Genomic DNA, 15932 nt, shown 5'->3' with positions numbered 1-15932 from the left:
AACTTCCAAGAGAGCTCGAAGGTTTCTGTAAACAGGTGTTTTCAGTTTTGTCTACTGAATAAAACCAAGTTTTCAAAACAAGCAAGTATTTCTACAGGTAGGTTGAAATCAGTAGTTATCAACCTGAGATGATTCTGCCCACAGGGGACACATGACAATGAGTCAGTAAGGGGTGCTACTGGCATCTAGTGGGTAGAGACTGCGGATGCCACGAAACATCTGCCAGGATGCAGGACAGCACCCACCCCTCCCAGCACAGAATTATCCAGTCCAAAATGTGGAGTTGCCCAGTTGAGAAACCATGATTTAAAGTTTTTCTTCATGAATAGTTGTATTTAACCAGATGGTCCATGATTCAATAAGTATTAACAACCACTGGCTTACAAATAGCACTCTTTCTTATTACTTTATTTACATATGCAAACAGATGTGTTATGTAATTTTTAAGACCACCTTCAAGTGGGAGAAAACTCGCCAAAATAGAGCAGCTACCTGCAATCTATGTCAGTATGAATGTAGTTTCACTCAGTATCAGAATTGACGGTACCCTGGAAAATCGATGAATGTGTATTTAATCTGGGGAGGTTTTTTTGGAAGAGACAGGTCTTCTGTTCTCATTTAAAGGAAAACTAGGGCATGCTGGTGGGAGGAAAGAACTTTCATGTTTCTGAGTCAAATGTGCAAAAACTTGGATATAGGCAAAAGGAACAGCAGGGTGGGAGTGGGGTGGTATAGTTGGAACAGTGGGGTTTTGGAGCGGGGGTTGTGTATTTATGTGAGATCAAGGCTTGTAGGGTGTGACCAGTTGGCAGGAAGATTTGAGGACAATCATCAAAAGTATGCATTAATCCTGAGCAATGGAAAGGCAGGGACTAAAACAAGTCCACTGAGAAATACTCAAGATAAAAACACATGGGTCCGCTCTCCTCTCATCCAAGCGGACGACATCACACTTTGCAAATACTCTCAGGTCTTTCCTAATTTCAACGCATGGTTAATACTCTGCCTCTTTAGTTTATAGTCTGCGACGGAGGCCTAATCACGTAATCCTTTTCAATTTTAAGGAACATATATGGGTAGCATGTATCATGACCATGGGACAGCTTGAGCCACTTAAGAAAAATTTCCAGTCCAAATAATGTACAAAACACATCCTGGCCTTATCTACAATTTCGACATTCTCTGGAGAAGCAACAATCTGCAGTGTGTTCTCCAGAGGGTTTCTCAGGGTCATCCAATTTTGATGCTTAAATCAAATAATCATTTGGCTTAATTCTCTTATTGTTCCTCAAATCCCACTCCACTCCGCCCTCCCCTCTCCTTGCTTTTATCATTCCAAACTGTTCATTCTGCTTCACCACACTTGTTTCTGTGCCAAACTCTGCAAGTTCAGCCTCCAGCCCTCAGACTGTCCTTCCACAAGATGGGGGCTCAGATGAAACCCTTACGAATTTGTTCCTGTGATCACAGATGTGCCTCTGGATTCGTGTTCCTTTTGCATGCGATCTCGGGGAGTTTGGGCCGAAAATGGAAAGTCAGCATTTTTTAGAAAGTAATTGGTCTTTTATGATATTTTGAGAATGATAAACGAGTTTTAGCAAAACCAGAAATTATGATGATAAAAAAGCATGCAGCTACATAGGGGATAATGCACCCCTTGCATGGGGACACTTAGGATAACCAGCCCCAGGTACAGGAGGGGGGGAGGGGTCTTAAGGGTTTGAAACTACCTTTAAAACCAGCACAGTTGTCCCCTGTCTAAACCCAGTTTGCACTTAGTTGTTTTTAAAAAGGAGACCACCAGTGGACAGGATCTTCTGTTATGCTAAACTGAAAATCACCACTAACAAAAACTTCTAGAAAGAAAGAAAGTTTCCTTTTAAATAGGCTAGCCATACCATTACCAAAGAATGTATCTTTGCAGAATTATAAATGCTAAACTGTGTGGCTTTTAAAGTCTTAATACAATGCAACACTCACTGCATCCCATTTCCACTAGTTGGGCACAGTGGCTGTGATGCTAGAAAAGACGTGACCTTGGCAAGAGAGAAGAACAGGTGACATGGAGCTGGAACGGGCTGCACATGAAGAAGAAAAGAAGAACATAAACCAAGGAAGGTACAAAGTTGAAAGCCGGGTGCTGGGAGAACGCCGACGCCTGGGGGAGACCGGGAGAGGGGAGGGAGGACTGATTTGATAATGTTCTATATTTGATGGGCTAAGTAGTTTTACATACGGGAAGCGAGCGTTTCTTTAAGTACAGTGTGACCGTTTCTATCTCAGGAAACAGATAGCCCTTTGCATACATTGGTCGTTGGTCGGTAAAATCCCCATTAATGGCAGCGTGCGGTACTTCCAGTTGCTCGTGCTAACCTATGTATGTCACTAATATAACAACAGTTGTTTTTATTGCTGCTGTCATTGTGCTGGAGAAGTACAAATGCTTGTACAGCTTTTCTAAGCAACACTGTTGTTTTCTCCCTTATTAAACTGGTCTTTCGTGATTAGTGGGGATAGTTAAATAGCTGTAGGCACCTGATTGAAAAGAGTAATGTAACAGCCTATACATACAAGGATCTCAGGCCATTTCCTAAGACAGGTCATTAAATTACTTCTTAAGAACAGAAGATTCTCATAGAGTACTTTTCCCTCAAGATACACATTAAAGGCCAATAAGAAGGTCAGACCCTATTCCTAGCCCTTGGGACTTTTTTGAGGCGAGGTATTATGCTTTGAGGAAAACCAGAGTGTTGTAAAAGGAAATTATTTGTGCACGACAGGGAAACAAGCAATATATTTGCATCCTGGCCTAGCCACATGCATGCTTTGAGACAGACTAACTCTGCACAAATAACTCTCTTTACCCACGGTGACAGGCTCCCTGATTCACTGCAAGGTAATGCCTCACCTTGCTTTTCCTAATATTATAGTAAGACCACCATTACATTAATACCTCGAAGTGGCTGGTTCATAGAAGGGTGAAGATCCTAGGCTGAAGGAATTTTTTAATTCTCACACCATGGCATAATATTATTTGACAGGAGACTACGAATAAGTTAAAGAAGCACATTGTAAATTCCACAGCCTTTCTCAAGTTTGAAGTTTTGATAAAAAAGCTTCCTCCAGAGATTACACTGTAAGGCCTTAAGACATGCATTATACATAATGAATTCACTTCTTTCTGATGCCGTTAAGTGGTGCTGGTTATGTGTCATTCTGGGGAGAACTGAGAAAATACACAGTTAACTCATTTTTTTTGATTCTGTGGTTCAGATGAGAAATGCTGAGAAACATCATGCCTCCCACAAACAGCATCAATAAATCAACCAACCAACCAATCAATGAAGACAAAGAGAAAACAATGTAGAAAAATGGAATATTAAAAAAAACACACAAAACCTACACTAAACCAAAACAAAGTAGGAACGTGAACATAAAAACAGAAGGGAATGTAGAACATAAATAGCAACAATTTCCATAAAGCTAACCATATTAATAATTACATTAATGTTAATGGTCTAAACACTGCAAATTAATGGCAGAGACAAACTATGTGAAAAAGCAAGACTTAACCATATGCTGTGAGCAAGAAACACATTTTAAATATAAAAATGCAGATGGGTTAAAAGTTAAAGGATGGAAAATGATAGACTACAGAAAATGAAGCACTATTTGGTAAGTTCGATTTCAAATTTTTAAAATTCTGCTCTCAAAAGACATCATTAAGAAAATATAGTAATGTGACAATGTATATCAGATAAATTGACTACTTCAAGGATGAAGGCATATATATTCCAGAATATTAAATGACTTGACTATTTAACAAAAAAAAAGAAAGGAAAATATTTGCAATTGAAAGGATTTGTATCCAGAATACATAGATCGCTGTTACCACTCAAGAAGGGTATAAAAAACCCATTTAAAAATGGACACAAATTTTTGAATATTTACCAGAAATAAAACATATTTGAGTGGTCAATAAGTGCACATAAACATAGTCAATCTCATTAGATATTAAGGAAATGTAAACAAAAATCACAATGAGATACTAATACTCATCCATGAGAATCCTGAGATTAAAAACAGAAGACTGAGACTACAAGTGTTGATAAGAGTAAGAGCAACTATATATATATAGCTGGTGGGAAAGCAAAATGGTACAACCACTTTGGAAAACAATGTGACAACTTCTTAGAAAGCTAAACATGAACTTAGCATTTGAAACAGGAATCCCACTCCTAAATATTTTCCCAAGAGAAATAATATGTCTATACAACAATTTACATGGGAATAGTCATGACACCTTTATTCTTCATAGCTCAAAACTTGAATCCACCCAAATATCCATCAACAGGTGAATGTGTAAACAAACTGTGAAAGATCCAACAGTGAGTTATTATGATACCAACAACAACACAAATGAATCTTAAAAACATGCTTATCAAAAGAAGTGAGACACAAAAGAGTACATATTGTATGATTCCATGCAGTATATGAATTTCTAGAAGAGAGAAATTTGAATGTTAGTAATAAAAACAAAAAATTGATTGGGGCCAGAGTTGATGAGAGGGACTGATTACAAAGAAAAATTTGGGGATGATAGAAATATTCAATCATCTTAATTTTGGTGGCAGTTTCACGGGTGTATACATTTGTCAAAATTCATTTAATTGTATACTTAAAATAGGTACATTTTACTGTTTTTTTGTTTTAGTGCAATTAAAAATCTCCACTGTGATACAGTTTTGTCTTTTGAAGATTTTTTGGTCTAGTAATTTTACTGATATATATATTGAATAAATTCTAAGGAAGTTTTCAAGATTAAAGGGAAATGATTCCAAATACAATTATGGCAGGTCCCTCTCTTCATTACGGTAAGTCCCTTTCTTGCTTAATTTTTATACATGTCTTTTATACATGTCTATTATACATGTCATACTTTTTATTTCACGTTAGACATTGTACATGAAAGTACGATGCAGGCTGCAGATGACATTTCCCACCAGAGAGAGGGCAGCCTTGCCTCTGGGGGCAGATTAGACCGACGTGCTAAATCCCTCACCTGCAGGGCTGGGTTGCATGTACTCTGAGTAAGACTCAGCCCACGTCTGGTTAGTGCCTATGTTTTGAGGGTGACCCTCCCAGGTCCCGAGAATCTGGAGGTGCTCTATTCTCTCAACTCTGCATGACTGCACAAGATTCAGATGTATCTTTTGGAGATTTGATGCTTACTTACTCGTTAGCTTCCTTACCCACATAAATTTAAAGTCTGGCACCAGGGGGGACCAGTTATGTGACTGCTGCAAGCCCTCTTCCTCTAGCTGGATCTGTGTCCCAATCACCATGAGAGTGTGGAAGATTTCACTCTGCCCTTCCCACCCCGCTTCCCAGCCCCCTGAACTACACCAGAACTCACACGTAAATGCATGCTACTGAAGTCAGACATTTTCAATGGGTTAAGGTTAGGGCACACCCCCCTAGAAATCTTACTTTCACTGTTCATTTATTTAACATATTTAATAGAGAATATAAAATCAAACTTCTACACAGTCATTGATTAAAACGAATTTAAGTTTTAAGTGGTGTTTTGATTACTTTTTTCAAATCTTGATTTTCTATTGGAGGAAACACCCTCAAACTATATCCTAGAAGCTTAAAACTATCCACTGCAAACTGTCTGATGCCTGGTGCGCTTTGTGGTGGAGTACATCTGAACACCTCATCTCAGATACGAAGCGTTACCATCCCACAGTGAGCAACTGCAAGTAACAGCTGTAACACGCAGAGAGTCCTGTCCATAGGACATTCATACCTGAAGGTCAGATTTTATCACTTGCTAGTCCTAGAGTAATGCCCGTGTCAGCTGTCACAAAGCTTCCTCTGGGGTAACTGGAGAGATGCATTCATACAGTTGAGTAGACATACACCATTTTGCCAGCTTGCCTTCCATTCTCCTCTCGTACAGTCGCAGAACCCAGGGCTCTTTGGGGGAATCACCAGTCATACTCAGTTCCCGTGATTAGATTGACTATCTCCTCCTCCAGTACCAAGGGTTCACACATGGCCCTGACTTGGTCAGTCACTTATCCCGTTCCTCTGACCACAATGGTGACTTCAGGTGTTGACACATGACCCAAATCAGTTCTCAGAGATTCAATTTGAGGACTCCTGTTTACAAGGTTGCTATGAGACTGCAGCCGCGGGCACCTGTCTTGCCACTATGAAGACTGGGCTCTCTGAAAACAGAACTAATCGAGAGTAGCTAAGCTCAGAGCTTTGCAGAATAAATACCAGTTTTGAGGGCACTGGTTGAGTCACTTTGAGACAATGGAGCTGATCGTGTCTGAAGCCAGGAAATACCCCAGGACTTTCCAGTTTTCTAATTAGAAAAAAATAATCCCTCTGTAACACAGCAGGCTTTCATTAGTTTTCTGTCAGTCATAACCAAGAGTCAGTTTATTCATTAGGTAATTCTCAACAATAGATTATCATTCTCAGGCAGAGTCCATTCCAAAACAAAGGCTAGCTTGGTGAGTTGGGTCCAGAAGGTGGATATATAATTAAAGTGTCCTGATTACATTACATTGAGTAGGGATCCGTGCTTAGAAATTGGCTGTGTCACAACCCGAATGTAGATGCCAGTAAGCCATTCAGCTTTCAAGAAATCCACTTGCAGGGTCTAGCAGCTAGAGAGAGTGGCATAATATCCAGATAGAGATGATCTAAGACAGTGGGAAATACAGACCTGACCCTTGCAAAAAGGTCAGGGCTGGGGTTGAGGATCTTTGTCACGTTAACAGAGGTGAGAGTGGAACTCTGGGAGTATGGTAAAAGGGTCCCGAGAGAGAATGCAGGGAAAGGGAAGCAGACAGAAGACAGAGCCTGGGGAGTCGCATAGACTTAGAAGGCTGGTGGCCGAGAACAGGAAGAGGGGAAGAAGCTAGTGGGGCGGTCAGGGAGGGAGAAGAACAAGGACAAACCTGGAACCAAGAAATCCAGGGGCAGCAGCTCGAAGGAAGACAAAGGGATCCCCAACTTCAAAGACCAAAAGGCGGAAGGCCCCAGAGACGGAGAAAAGCTCAAGGACTCTATTAAGGATGCTGTTGACTTTGCCAAAAGCTGTTCCGGGCACATGGTGGGGGAGAACCAGGCTGCGTTAGTTACACAGCAAATCCATGGTGAAAAGTCAACCCAAGTGCCACCAGCTGTCTCTGAGAAGCCTGGTGGCTGAGGTGGGGGTGGAAAGGTGGGCATATAGGACCTAGGGGTTAACTCAAAAGAATACAAATGCCATGGCTTCATCTTTGGTGGCAAGTTACCGCTTACTGCCAGTCTCACTTGCACTGGGACAGTCTAAGAAACTTAGTAAATAAAAGTGTGAAGCTACAATGCAGAGTAGCACATACTCAGTAAAATGATCAAGAGCTGCATTATGTCTGTTCTGTAGGAAGGGACCAAAATATGAAACTGCATACTATGAAGAGGATAATAAGACTTTGCCCAGCATCTACTGCTTAAGATCAGAGAGGATCCTAAAAAGTACAAGACAAGGTTCCTGCCTCTAGGGGGCGCCAGTCTACGTTGACGTCCCACTCAAGATAAATCCTCCAGGAAGCCTCCTCTGAGCTGTGCCTCTGAGATATTAAGACTACGCCCCCACGGGGTTGGGGACCTCCCGGCCTCCCCAGGGTGGGTGTGGTTCTAGCACAGTTTTAGAGACAAAACACTCTTTACTTAGGTGTTTGTCTCTTCTGGTGGGCTGAAAAATGCAGGGATTTTACAGAGGGTGCCAAAAAAAAAATAAAAAAAATGTATACACATTTTAAGAAAGGGAAAATCTATTAAAATGGTAATACTCAATATATTACCAATAACAAAAGACGAATACAAGTCACGTGCATACATTTTTTTGGCACCCCCAGTATTTTATTCCTCTTCCTATCAGGGAGGCTGGCACGGAGCAGACAGTCAATTAGGGTAGCAGATTTAGGAAAATAAAAAAACGACATCTAGTGAAATTTGTAATTCAAAGTCAAACATTGCACGGAACATTTGTCGTTTGCCTGAAAGTCAAATTTCACTGGGCATCCTATGTTTATCTGGCAACACTGCCTTCCATCCATGTTTGCTGAGTGAATGCAGAAGTGTAACAGCGGTGGGGCCAGGAGAAGAAGCAAACTGGGAGAGGACAATTACTCCTTCTGAACCCATTCTCCAAAAACAATAACTTTTAAAAGTAGTATGATGCTGAAGGCAGTACATGGGCAGTGCAGTTAGGACCATAAGAAGATATGTGAAAAGTTAGAAAAAAGCTGCATCTGGAACATCAGATGGGGGAACCACAGATGTGTGGAGGGGGCAGTCCAGTGGTGGGGCCTGCTCCCCACCTCTCCAACAGCTGGGCCCTGCCCTTGCCCACACCCCCAGGCTCACAACTCCTGGCTGTGCCTCTGGATGAAGGTGGATGAATTTAGTTCGTGTCTCTCCTCAACACAAATACAAAAGGAAAAACTCTGTGTGCAGCTGGGTGGCCTGACCACACGGTGGGGGCATTCGGAGACTGGGGTCATGGAGCCTGGGTAGTCAGGGAAGGCTTCAGGGAGGAGGCAGCCTTTGAGGAGGTGGAAAATCGCAACAGGCAGAAACCTCTTCTTTGGTTCTCTCTCTCTGAATTTTGTTATTAAACCTAGAAACCAAGCCAATCATGAGTCCGAGATCGTGGCTGGCTTCCTTAAACATTTGGTTTATTGTTTTAGCCTTTTCCCTGCTCCAGTAAAAAGCGCCTCTCTTGTATTCTCAGCAGACAACAGCCCCCTCAACACTGTCGGGATCAGCACAACTTTTTTCCCAACAGACTGTGAACTGCACCCTCTTATTGGTGGGTGCGCATGTGAGTACACACACACACACACACACACACACACACACACACACATACACACACACCTATTTGCAGAGGCGCTGCCAAGCTAACGGGCATTTCAGTCAAGTCTTCAGACTTTGTATTTTTCACTCTTTAATGTTACATAACACCTTCTTATTTGCCTCCCTTTGATGTGGGAGGCAACCTCTCTGGTTCAAATGGAAGACAGGATTTTAGCTGCTACTTTGCTTACAGGGGCTGCAGCCATCGGAGGGCTTGACTGAGGCTGGGGCGTCCACTGCAACGTGGGGCACTCACAGGCCTGACACAGCGGTGCTGCCACCTATTGGTGGGAGGACTCAGCTCTCCACCTGGGCCTCTCCTCAGGTCGGCTTAGGTATCTTCATGGCTTGGCAGCATCTTTACCCCAAAGGGACAGATCTAAGAGACTGAGCTAAAAAGTGGAAGGTCACACACTACACTCCTGCTTTATTCTACTGGTGAAACAGACCAACCCTGACTCAGTGTGGGAGGGGATGTCAGCGGGGTGAGGGAAGCTGTTTATCACAAAGTTAGCTTAGAAAATTCAACTTAGCAAATTCAAACTATGCTAATTGGGAACAAAGTCTCCCACCCTGGAACTAGAAGGACATTTTAAGATCTTACAAAGAATGGCCAGAGGCCCCAGGAGACCACACAGCAGGGAGGCAGGGACCACAGAGGCCACATGAACACCATGTGCTTCTCGGGGCAACGGTCCCATCCATCTATCACCCGCCCAGATAGGATTGGCTTTTATCACACAAGCTTCTACGGTGGACTCTTGGGAACAGTGGAGAGCAAAGGAGATATGTTTCTGTCCTCTTGGAACAGACAGTCCAATGGGGGAGGCAGACATGAAACTAGGATACAAGCAAATAAAATGGCAAGATACAGTGTGAAGGAAAACAGAGCAATATAGCACCCAGCAGAGCGTGAGGACCAGAAAGTCTTCCTTAAGAAGGTGGTTGGAAGGCAGAGATGAGAAGAGGCTCACCCACCCACCAGGTGAGCTGATGTGTGATGGAGGAACTCATGGCAGGAAGGCAGGAGCAGGTGTTCACAGGAGGATTCCTGGGGCTCTTCTGGCTAGAAGCTCGGAGGAGACGCCAAGTCAGAAATGACGTGAGAGGCTCGGTGTGGAAGGTAAGCCCACACACCTTGTCCTCGGAGCTCTGAATAAAGGGATTGGCGTGCATGGCACAGCCTCTGGGCTGCCAGAGGAGCTGAGGGTGGGGAGGCGTCAAGACAGGACAGAGGGGTGTGGACAGAGTCCCAAGAATGTGGGGAAAGAAGCCAGTTTGACTACTGGAGAGGAGACCAGAGGGTCCAGGTGAGACAACGCAGAAACCAGCCGAGGGCAGTTGGGGGCAGGATATGGCGGAAGAGAGCGTTACTGCAGAGGGAGCAGAGCACAAGTGAGGTTAGGGTTTCAGGCCAGTCTGCCTGCGGTTCAGCATCGTCTCAGTGGGGCCTCACGTTACAGAGTCCGGCTTCCTGTTTTAGGCAAACTTTGGGAGCACCATCCACACGCAAATTGGGACACACCAGAATCAATCGAAAAGATACAACATGGATCTTTTTAGGGAAAGAGATTTGCCTAAGAGCTCATTGTTTATGATAACATTTTCAATAATTTAAAAATGCAAGCGCCTAAGGGAAATGCTTGATTGGTAAATTATTTGTGAAAATGATTTCGTTTTTTGTGTGTGGCATTCATCAAACCTAAATAGAAAAGCACCAGACCAAAACAAAAATCAAGATAAAAGTAAATGAAATGAAATAACTGAAAAACAGGGGACTCTCAAAGTACACATAACTATTAACTCAAATGTCTTTGGGGACCTACTATGTGCCCAGCACTGTGATGGGCCTTGAGGATGTTGAGATGAGCAATACATAGTATCTGCCTTTAAATATTCCACAGTTTCCCTGGGAAACCAGTAAGAATCCACCCGTTAGGTATGGATAACATGCACCATGCTGGAGGCACTGACTGGGTACTCAGATAACCTGACCCATGATGATGGTACCGACTAAGTATTTGGGTAACATGATCCATAAGGGAGGTACTGACGGGGTACGTGGCAGCTACCACACATTGACGATGGGCATGAACATGAGGAGTTTAGGAAAAACCACCTGTCTCAGTTTGCTTGGGCTGCTATAACATAACACCACAGGTTGGGTCGCTTAAACAACAGACATTTACTTCTCACAGTTCTGGAAGCTAGAAGTCCAAGATAAGGTGCCAGCATGGGTGGGGTCATGGTGAGGTCCCTTGTCCTAGCTTGCAGATGGCCACTTTAGCACTGTGCCTTCCCATGGTGGAGGAAAAGCTCTGGTCTCTTCTTATAAGGGCACTAATCCCATCATGGGGACCCCACCCCCACCACCTCCTCTAAACCTAATCACCTCCCAAAGGCCCCGTCTCCAAATGCCACCGCACTGCGGGGGGGTTTAGGGCTTCACAGTGTAAATTTTGGGGGGCACACCAATATTTGGCCTGTAACACCAACCAAAAAGGTAACTTCTGTGACGAGTCCCGAAAACTGAAGCCATGATGGGATTTATGCTAAATGAGGGGCAGGAAAGGAAAGAGTGTGGAGAAACTGTGCAGAGCACAGATGCAGGAATGAGCATCAGACGGACGGGGGCCCAGGGCAGGTGTATCAGCCCCACATGGAGGGTTTGGGTCTCCCTCTGAAAGAAACGGGGAGTCCCTGGTGGACTGTAAGCAGTTCTGAGATACGCTCAGATTTGTGTTGAGGAAAGACTTTCCACAACGGTAAGGAGAGGCCAGAGACTGAAGGCTCCAGTAAGATGCTACTAAGATGTGCCAAGAAAAACCAGACTTTCCAAAAAGATTTCAGGGCTTGGGGAGTATAAATCATCACCATCATCATCGTCACAATGAACCTGGCATGGACGAGACACTTAAACACCATCTTATCAATCTTAGCAAGAATCCTCTGAAACAGGTACATATTGGGATTTCTGTTTTTAATGGAGAAGCAGAGGCTCAAAGAGGTAATGTAACTTGCCAAAGGTCACAGAGCAAGGGAGTGTCAGTGCAGGGTCTGACCCCTGACACCCTGCTCCTCTTGGCGAGGACACCCTGTAAATCGTCAGCTCTGATGGCCTCAGTGCTGGGGAGGGTCAATGAGGACGGGCCCACACCACCACTTGACCTGATACTCTGCAGGCTGAAGACAGCCCCTGAGCCAAGGAGCGTCTGCTAGGGTGCTGTCTCTTGGGGGCGGTGGGCTCCCCCTGGCCCCCACCCCAATCCCACTGCAGGGCTATGATTTTTCATAGTAAGAGTGAAGTGATTTGGGGAATGATATGGACGTAGTATGGATGTACTACTTTGTATGCATGTAGTACTTTGTTTTGAAAGGCCAAACTCTACTTCCTCTACCCAGATGGACACAGGAACACTAATAACACCATTTTGGCTCAGGGTGTGTTGATCAGGTGGAAATGTTTCAGCCAGAAGCACGAGGCCTTGGGAAGGGCCCAAAGACCCGTGATGGGGAGGCCACTGGTCTTTTGTCCTTTACCAGCAGAGGAAGCAGTCCCAAGGCTCACACTTCCATCCTGGTTTTGTCTTCACTGAGGTGAGGCTCTGAGTTTGCACAGGGTCTGCACAGAACATGAGCCTCTCAACCAGCGCCCTGCTCTGGTCTTCTTACAGGCCTGCACCCCACTTTCTGTCTCTAGCATAACCTAGCTACTGGCTTGCCGTCGCTTTCCTGCCTAAAACACTCTGTTTCTGACCTCTTCTGAAACTACTGCCCTGAATGTCACTTCACTACCAAATACTTCCAGGTGCTTTCCAGTACCTTTGGGATGGAATGCTCACTTCTTATAAGGCCTGACAGTCAAGGCCCTACTTAACCTGAAAACTCCTCACCCCAAGCCCCAATCCTGGTGGCATCTTACCTGTGACAGGTGCTTAAGAGCCAGTTGTGAAACGAAAGGGAGAAAAGTATGACTCAGTTTCGATACTCAAGAGCCCTGGAAATGCTGAGCCCCGGAAATGCTGAGCCCCAGAAATGCCAAGCATGGTGCCAGGTCTCGACTGTGACCCTTTTCCATAAGGAGACGGAGGCACGGAGAATTTCCACAGGCTGCCTTGGTTTGTACAGAAGCTAGGACTAGTCACTTAATTAATGTTTCTTCCCATTTGATCCAGAAATCTAAGCAAGGAAATTCTAAGGCTGGATGCTTCAAATAAAGCAGTTAAATTAATTTGCTGTCGTGGCCGTAGGAATTTCTTGAAAGGAGCTGCCTCGGAGGTCAGTGAGTGAAGTGAGCCAACTCTGCACTGAAATTCTTGGAATCTGAAAAGATGGGCAGTTGTAACTGGTAAGGTTTCACCGAAAAACGTATGTGTTGTGTTCGAGGGTGTTTACTTAACGAAAGACATACATTTCCACAGCTTCTGGACATTTATAGGAAAAGATCTTTAAAACTTCTCCAACTTGTCTCCCCACCTGCCAACGTCTCTGGCCAGCTTTTCCCCATAATGCCTGCTGGAGAAAAAAGCACGTCTCCATGTTCCTGTCTTTTAGAACCAACAAAAATGCACTTAGTGTTTTGTATTTGAGGAGCGTTGCTTCTGTCCTTCCCAACTGACAGCTCCTGCTAAACCTGTCTAGGCACCTGAAGGATGTGGTATGGAAATCAGCCTCTGACTTTCGTCCTCAGAACTCAGAAAACGAGCAGTTTGTGTTATGCCCATTACAGGCGTTTCCCGGGCAGCTGCATTCCCAGAAAGGCTTCCAGACTGAACCAGACGAGCCTCAATACCTGCCAATGAATCAGCAGGCTGGAAAAACCCAGCTCTGGGACTCCACTGAGACTGTTCTGGAGATGAACCTTAAAAAGCTCCCTCCTCCCCTTACTTATAGCCATGAGGCAAGGGGCTGGGGGGAGGGGTGGTCTGCAGAACCGGAAGTCTTAACTCTTCCAAAACAGCCCAGACATGAAAACTGCAAGACATCAAATGTCTGCTCTCAGTGCCCCAGATGGGCAAAGATACACCCAGGCGGCCAGCACAGGCCGACCGATAGCCCCTGGGATGGGATGCATTCCCACGTATTCCACTGAAGGCTCTGAAACCAGCAATGACTTTTGGCAATGCAAACACATTCCTATTAGCTGAATAGGCACGGCCAAAGATTATATGCCCCAGTGGTCTTGTTTTGAACTATAAAAGAAGGGTCTAGATTTCAAAAGACCTATGACAGAATTCTCTACCCCTGGTGGGCTCTTAACTCTTCCTTATATTCATTCTGCAGGAGTTGACATCTCCTCGAGTTCTGTCTGAGCAAACTTCAAAGTCGTCCTGAAATACAATTGCCAGTTCTTGTGCATTTTTTAAAAGGCCAAAATCTCTCTAGCACCAAGCACAGGGCCTGGGACACAATGGATTTTCAATAACTATTTGTTGAGTAGATGAATATACAGAAAAAACTCAATAGAAAAGCAGGATAATCTTTAATCAGTAAACTCCCTCCCCCCTTAACAGCTATACGTCCAAACTCTGAGATGGAATTCCACGGAATGGTGCCCTGTTGCCAGGCAAGGCCACCACCCTCTACAGCTAAGCCACCTGACTCTCAGGAATGAATGGACCCCCCCACGCCCATTTCTGCAGGGCTCAATTTGCATGACTGAACATGGCACCCCTGATGAGATACTCAATAAACATCTACTGGATGAAAGAAAAATCAAGACACTGTTAAAGTTCTAAAACACTACTTTTCAAATGGTAGACTATGTTTCCCAATGACAGACAGATGCATTTAAGGAGGTATATAGCACACTTCATTTTAATCATTTATATTCCTTTTATGCGTTTGAGAAAAAAATCAGTAAGTACATCAAGCATGTCAAACCATTAAGTGTGGCTGCTTCTACAATTAGGCCAAGCTACTGCCAATGGGTCATGGGTGACCAAAGTTGGGAAACATGTAACGTATGTCACCTACATATACAAATATGGCCCTGCTAATCCCTCAGTGATGGGGGACAATGTACACATAATGTTTCTGCATTTGGGCTGATCCCTCCACAAACCTTGAGAGGTCCCTTGTGAGATGCCTGCTGGGTAAGATGTGCCATTTAAGGCCAGGGAACTGAGCCAGGCTAATGGCTCCCATGGGAACGGGGAACCCTAAAGGAGACACAATCCATAATCCTGGTCTCACAACTCTGTTTTGGGTTTATGACCAAGTCTTTAAATTACATACTGGGAAAATTAGTAGGTTTGAGCAAAAAGAAGACCCTTAGTACCTTCACTGAGTAAAACTTGCATCTGAAAATGGTATGGCAGCGGAATAAAATCTTTTCGTGTTCTACTTTTAGAAAAAAAGGTCAAATTAATTTTAAGTAATTAGGAGAAAGGCAGCCTTGAGGCATGGATTAACTTAGGGAAAATGAGAAGGCAGAGTTAGGTCAAACGCTATAGAACTGGGAATTAATTTTTAGAAATAACATGTTAGGGAAGAGAACATAATGATTGGGTTTGATTTCAAGAACTGGTTTAGTTTACTGAAAATAGCCATTCCTCTTTTTTGACCTTTATACGTATAGCCACATAAAACCAATTCCTGCTATGATTTTTCCTACACAATGTTTAAAAAGAAATATATCCTATAAAAAGGTATATGGTGCGTTGGTTATGACCCAGCATTTAAGATTTGTTCCTTTAAAGTCTAGCAAGAGTGCACACATGCATTTCCTTACTCTGTCAGCTAAGAAGACCAAGAAGCAAAAGCACTGCTGTAGCAGTGAGCACACCCAGAGCCCAGATCTTGGTTTCTAACACCCTTCTTCAAGGTAGTGGGGCTTCTTGGAGAAATGGCGGATTTTAAGACTGGGGCAGGAAATATATGAGATAAACCTGGTACATCTTGTAGTGATGGAAAGTAAGGAAGTGCTAAAACACAAACACACACACACACACACACACACACACACACACACACTAATGGGTATATATTAAAGGGACACAGGCACC

General features: G+C 43.9%; 1 protein-coding gene across 1 annotated transcript in view; it reads right to left on the bottom strand.

Moving 5' to 3' along the window:
• ADAM12 (ADAM metallopeptidase domain 12) overlaps positions 1-15932 on the bottom strand; it is a 324013-nt gene that overhangs the window by 261541 nt on the left and 46540 nt on the right. The gene's annotated exons all lie outside the window — the stretch shown is intronic.

The sequence above is a fragment of the Rhinolophus sinicus genome, linkage group LG07, assembly GCF_036562045.2.
Source record: "Rhinolophus sinicus isolate RSC01 linkage group LG07, ASM3656204v1, whole genome shotgun sequence".
Taxonomy (NCBI): Eukaryota; Metazoa; Chordata; class Mammalia; order Chiroptera; family Rhinolophidae; genus Rhinolophus; species Rhinolophus sinicus.
This window is presented reverse-complemented; position numbering and strand designations above follow the sequence as displayed.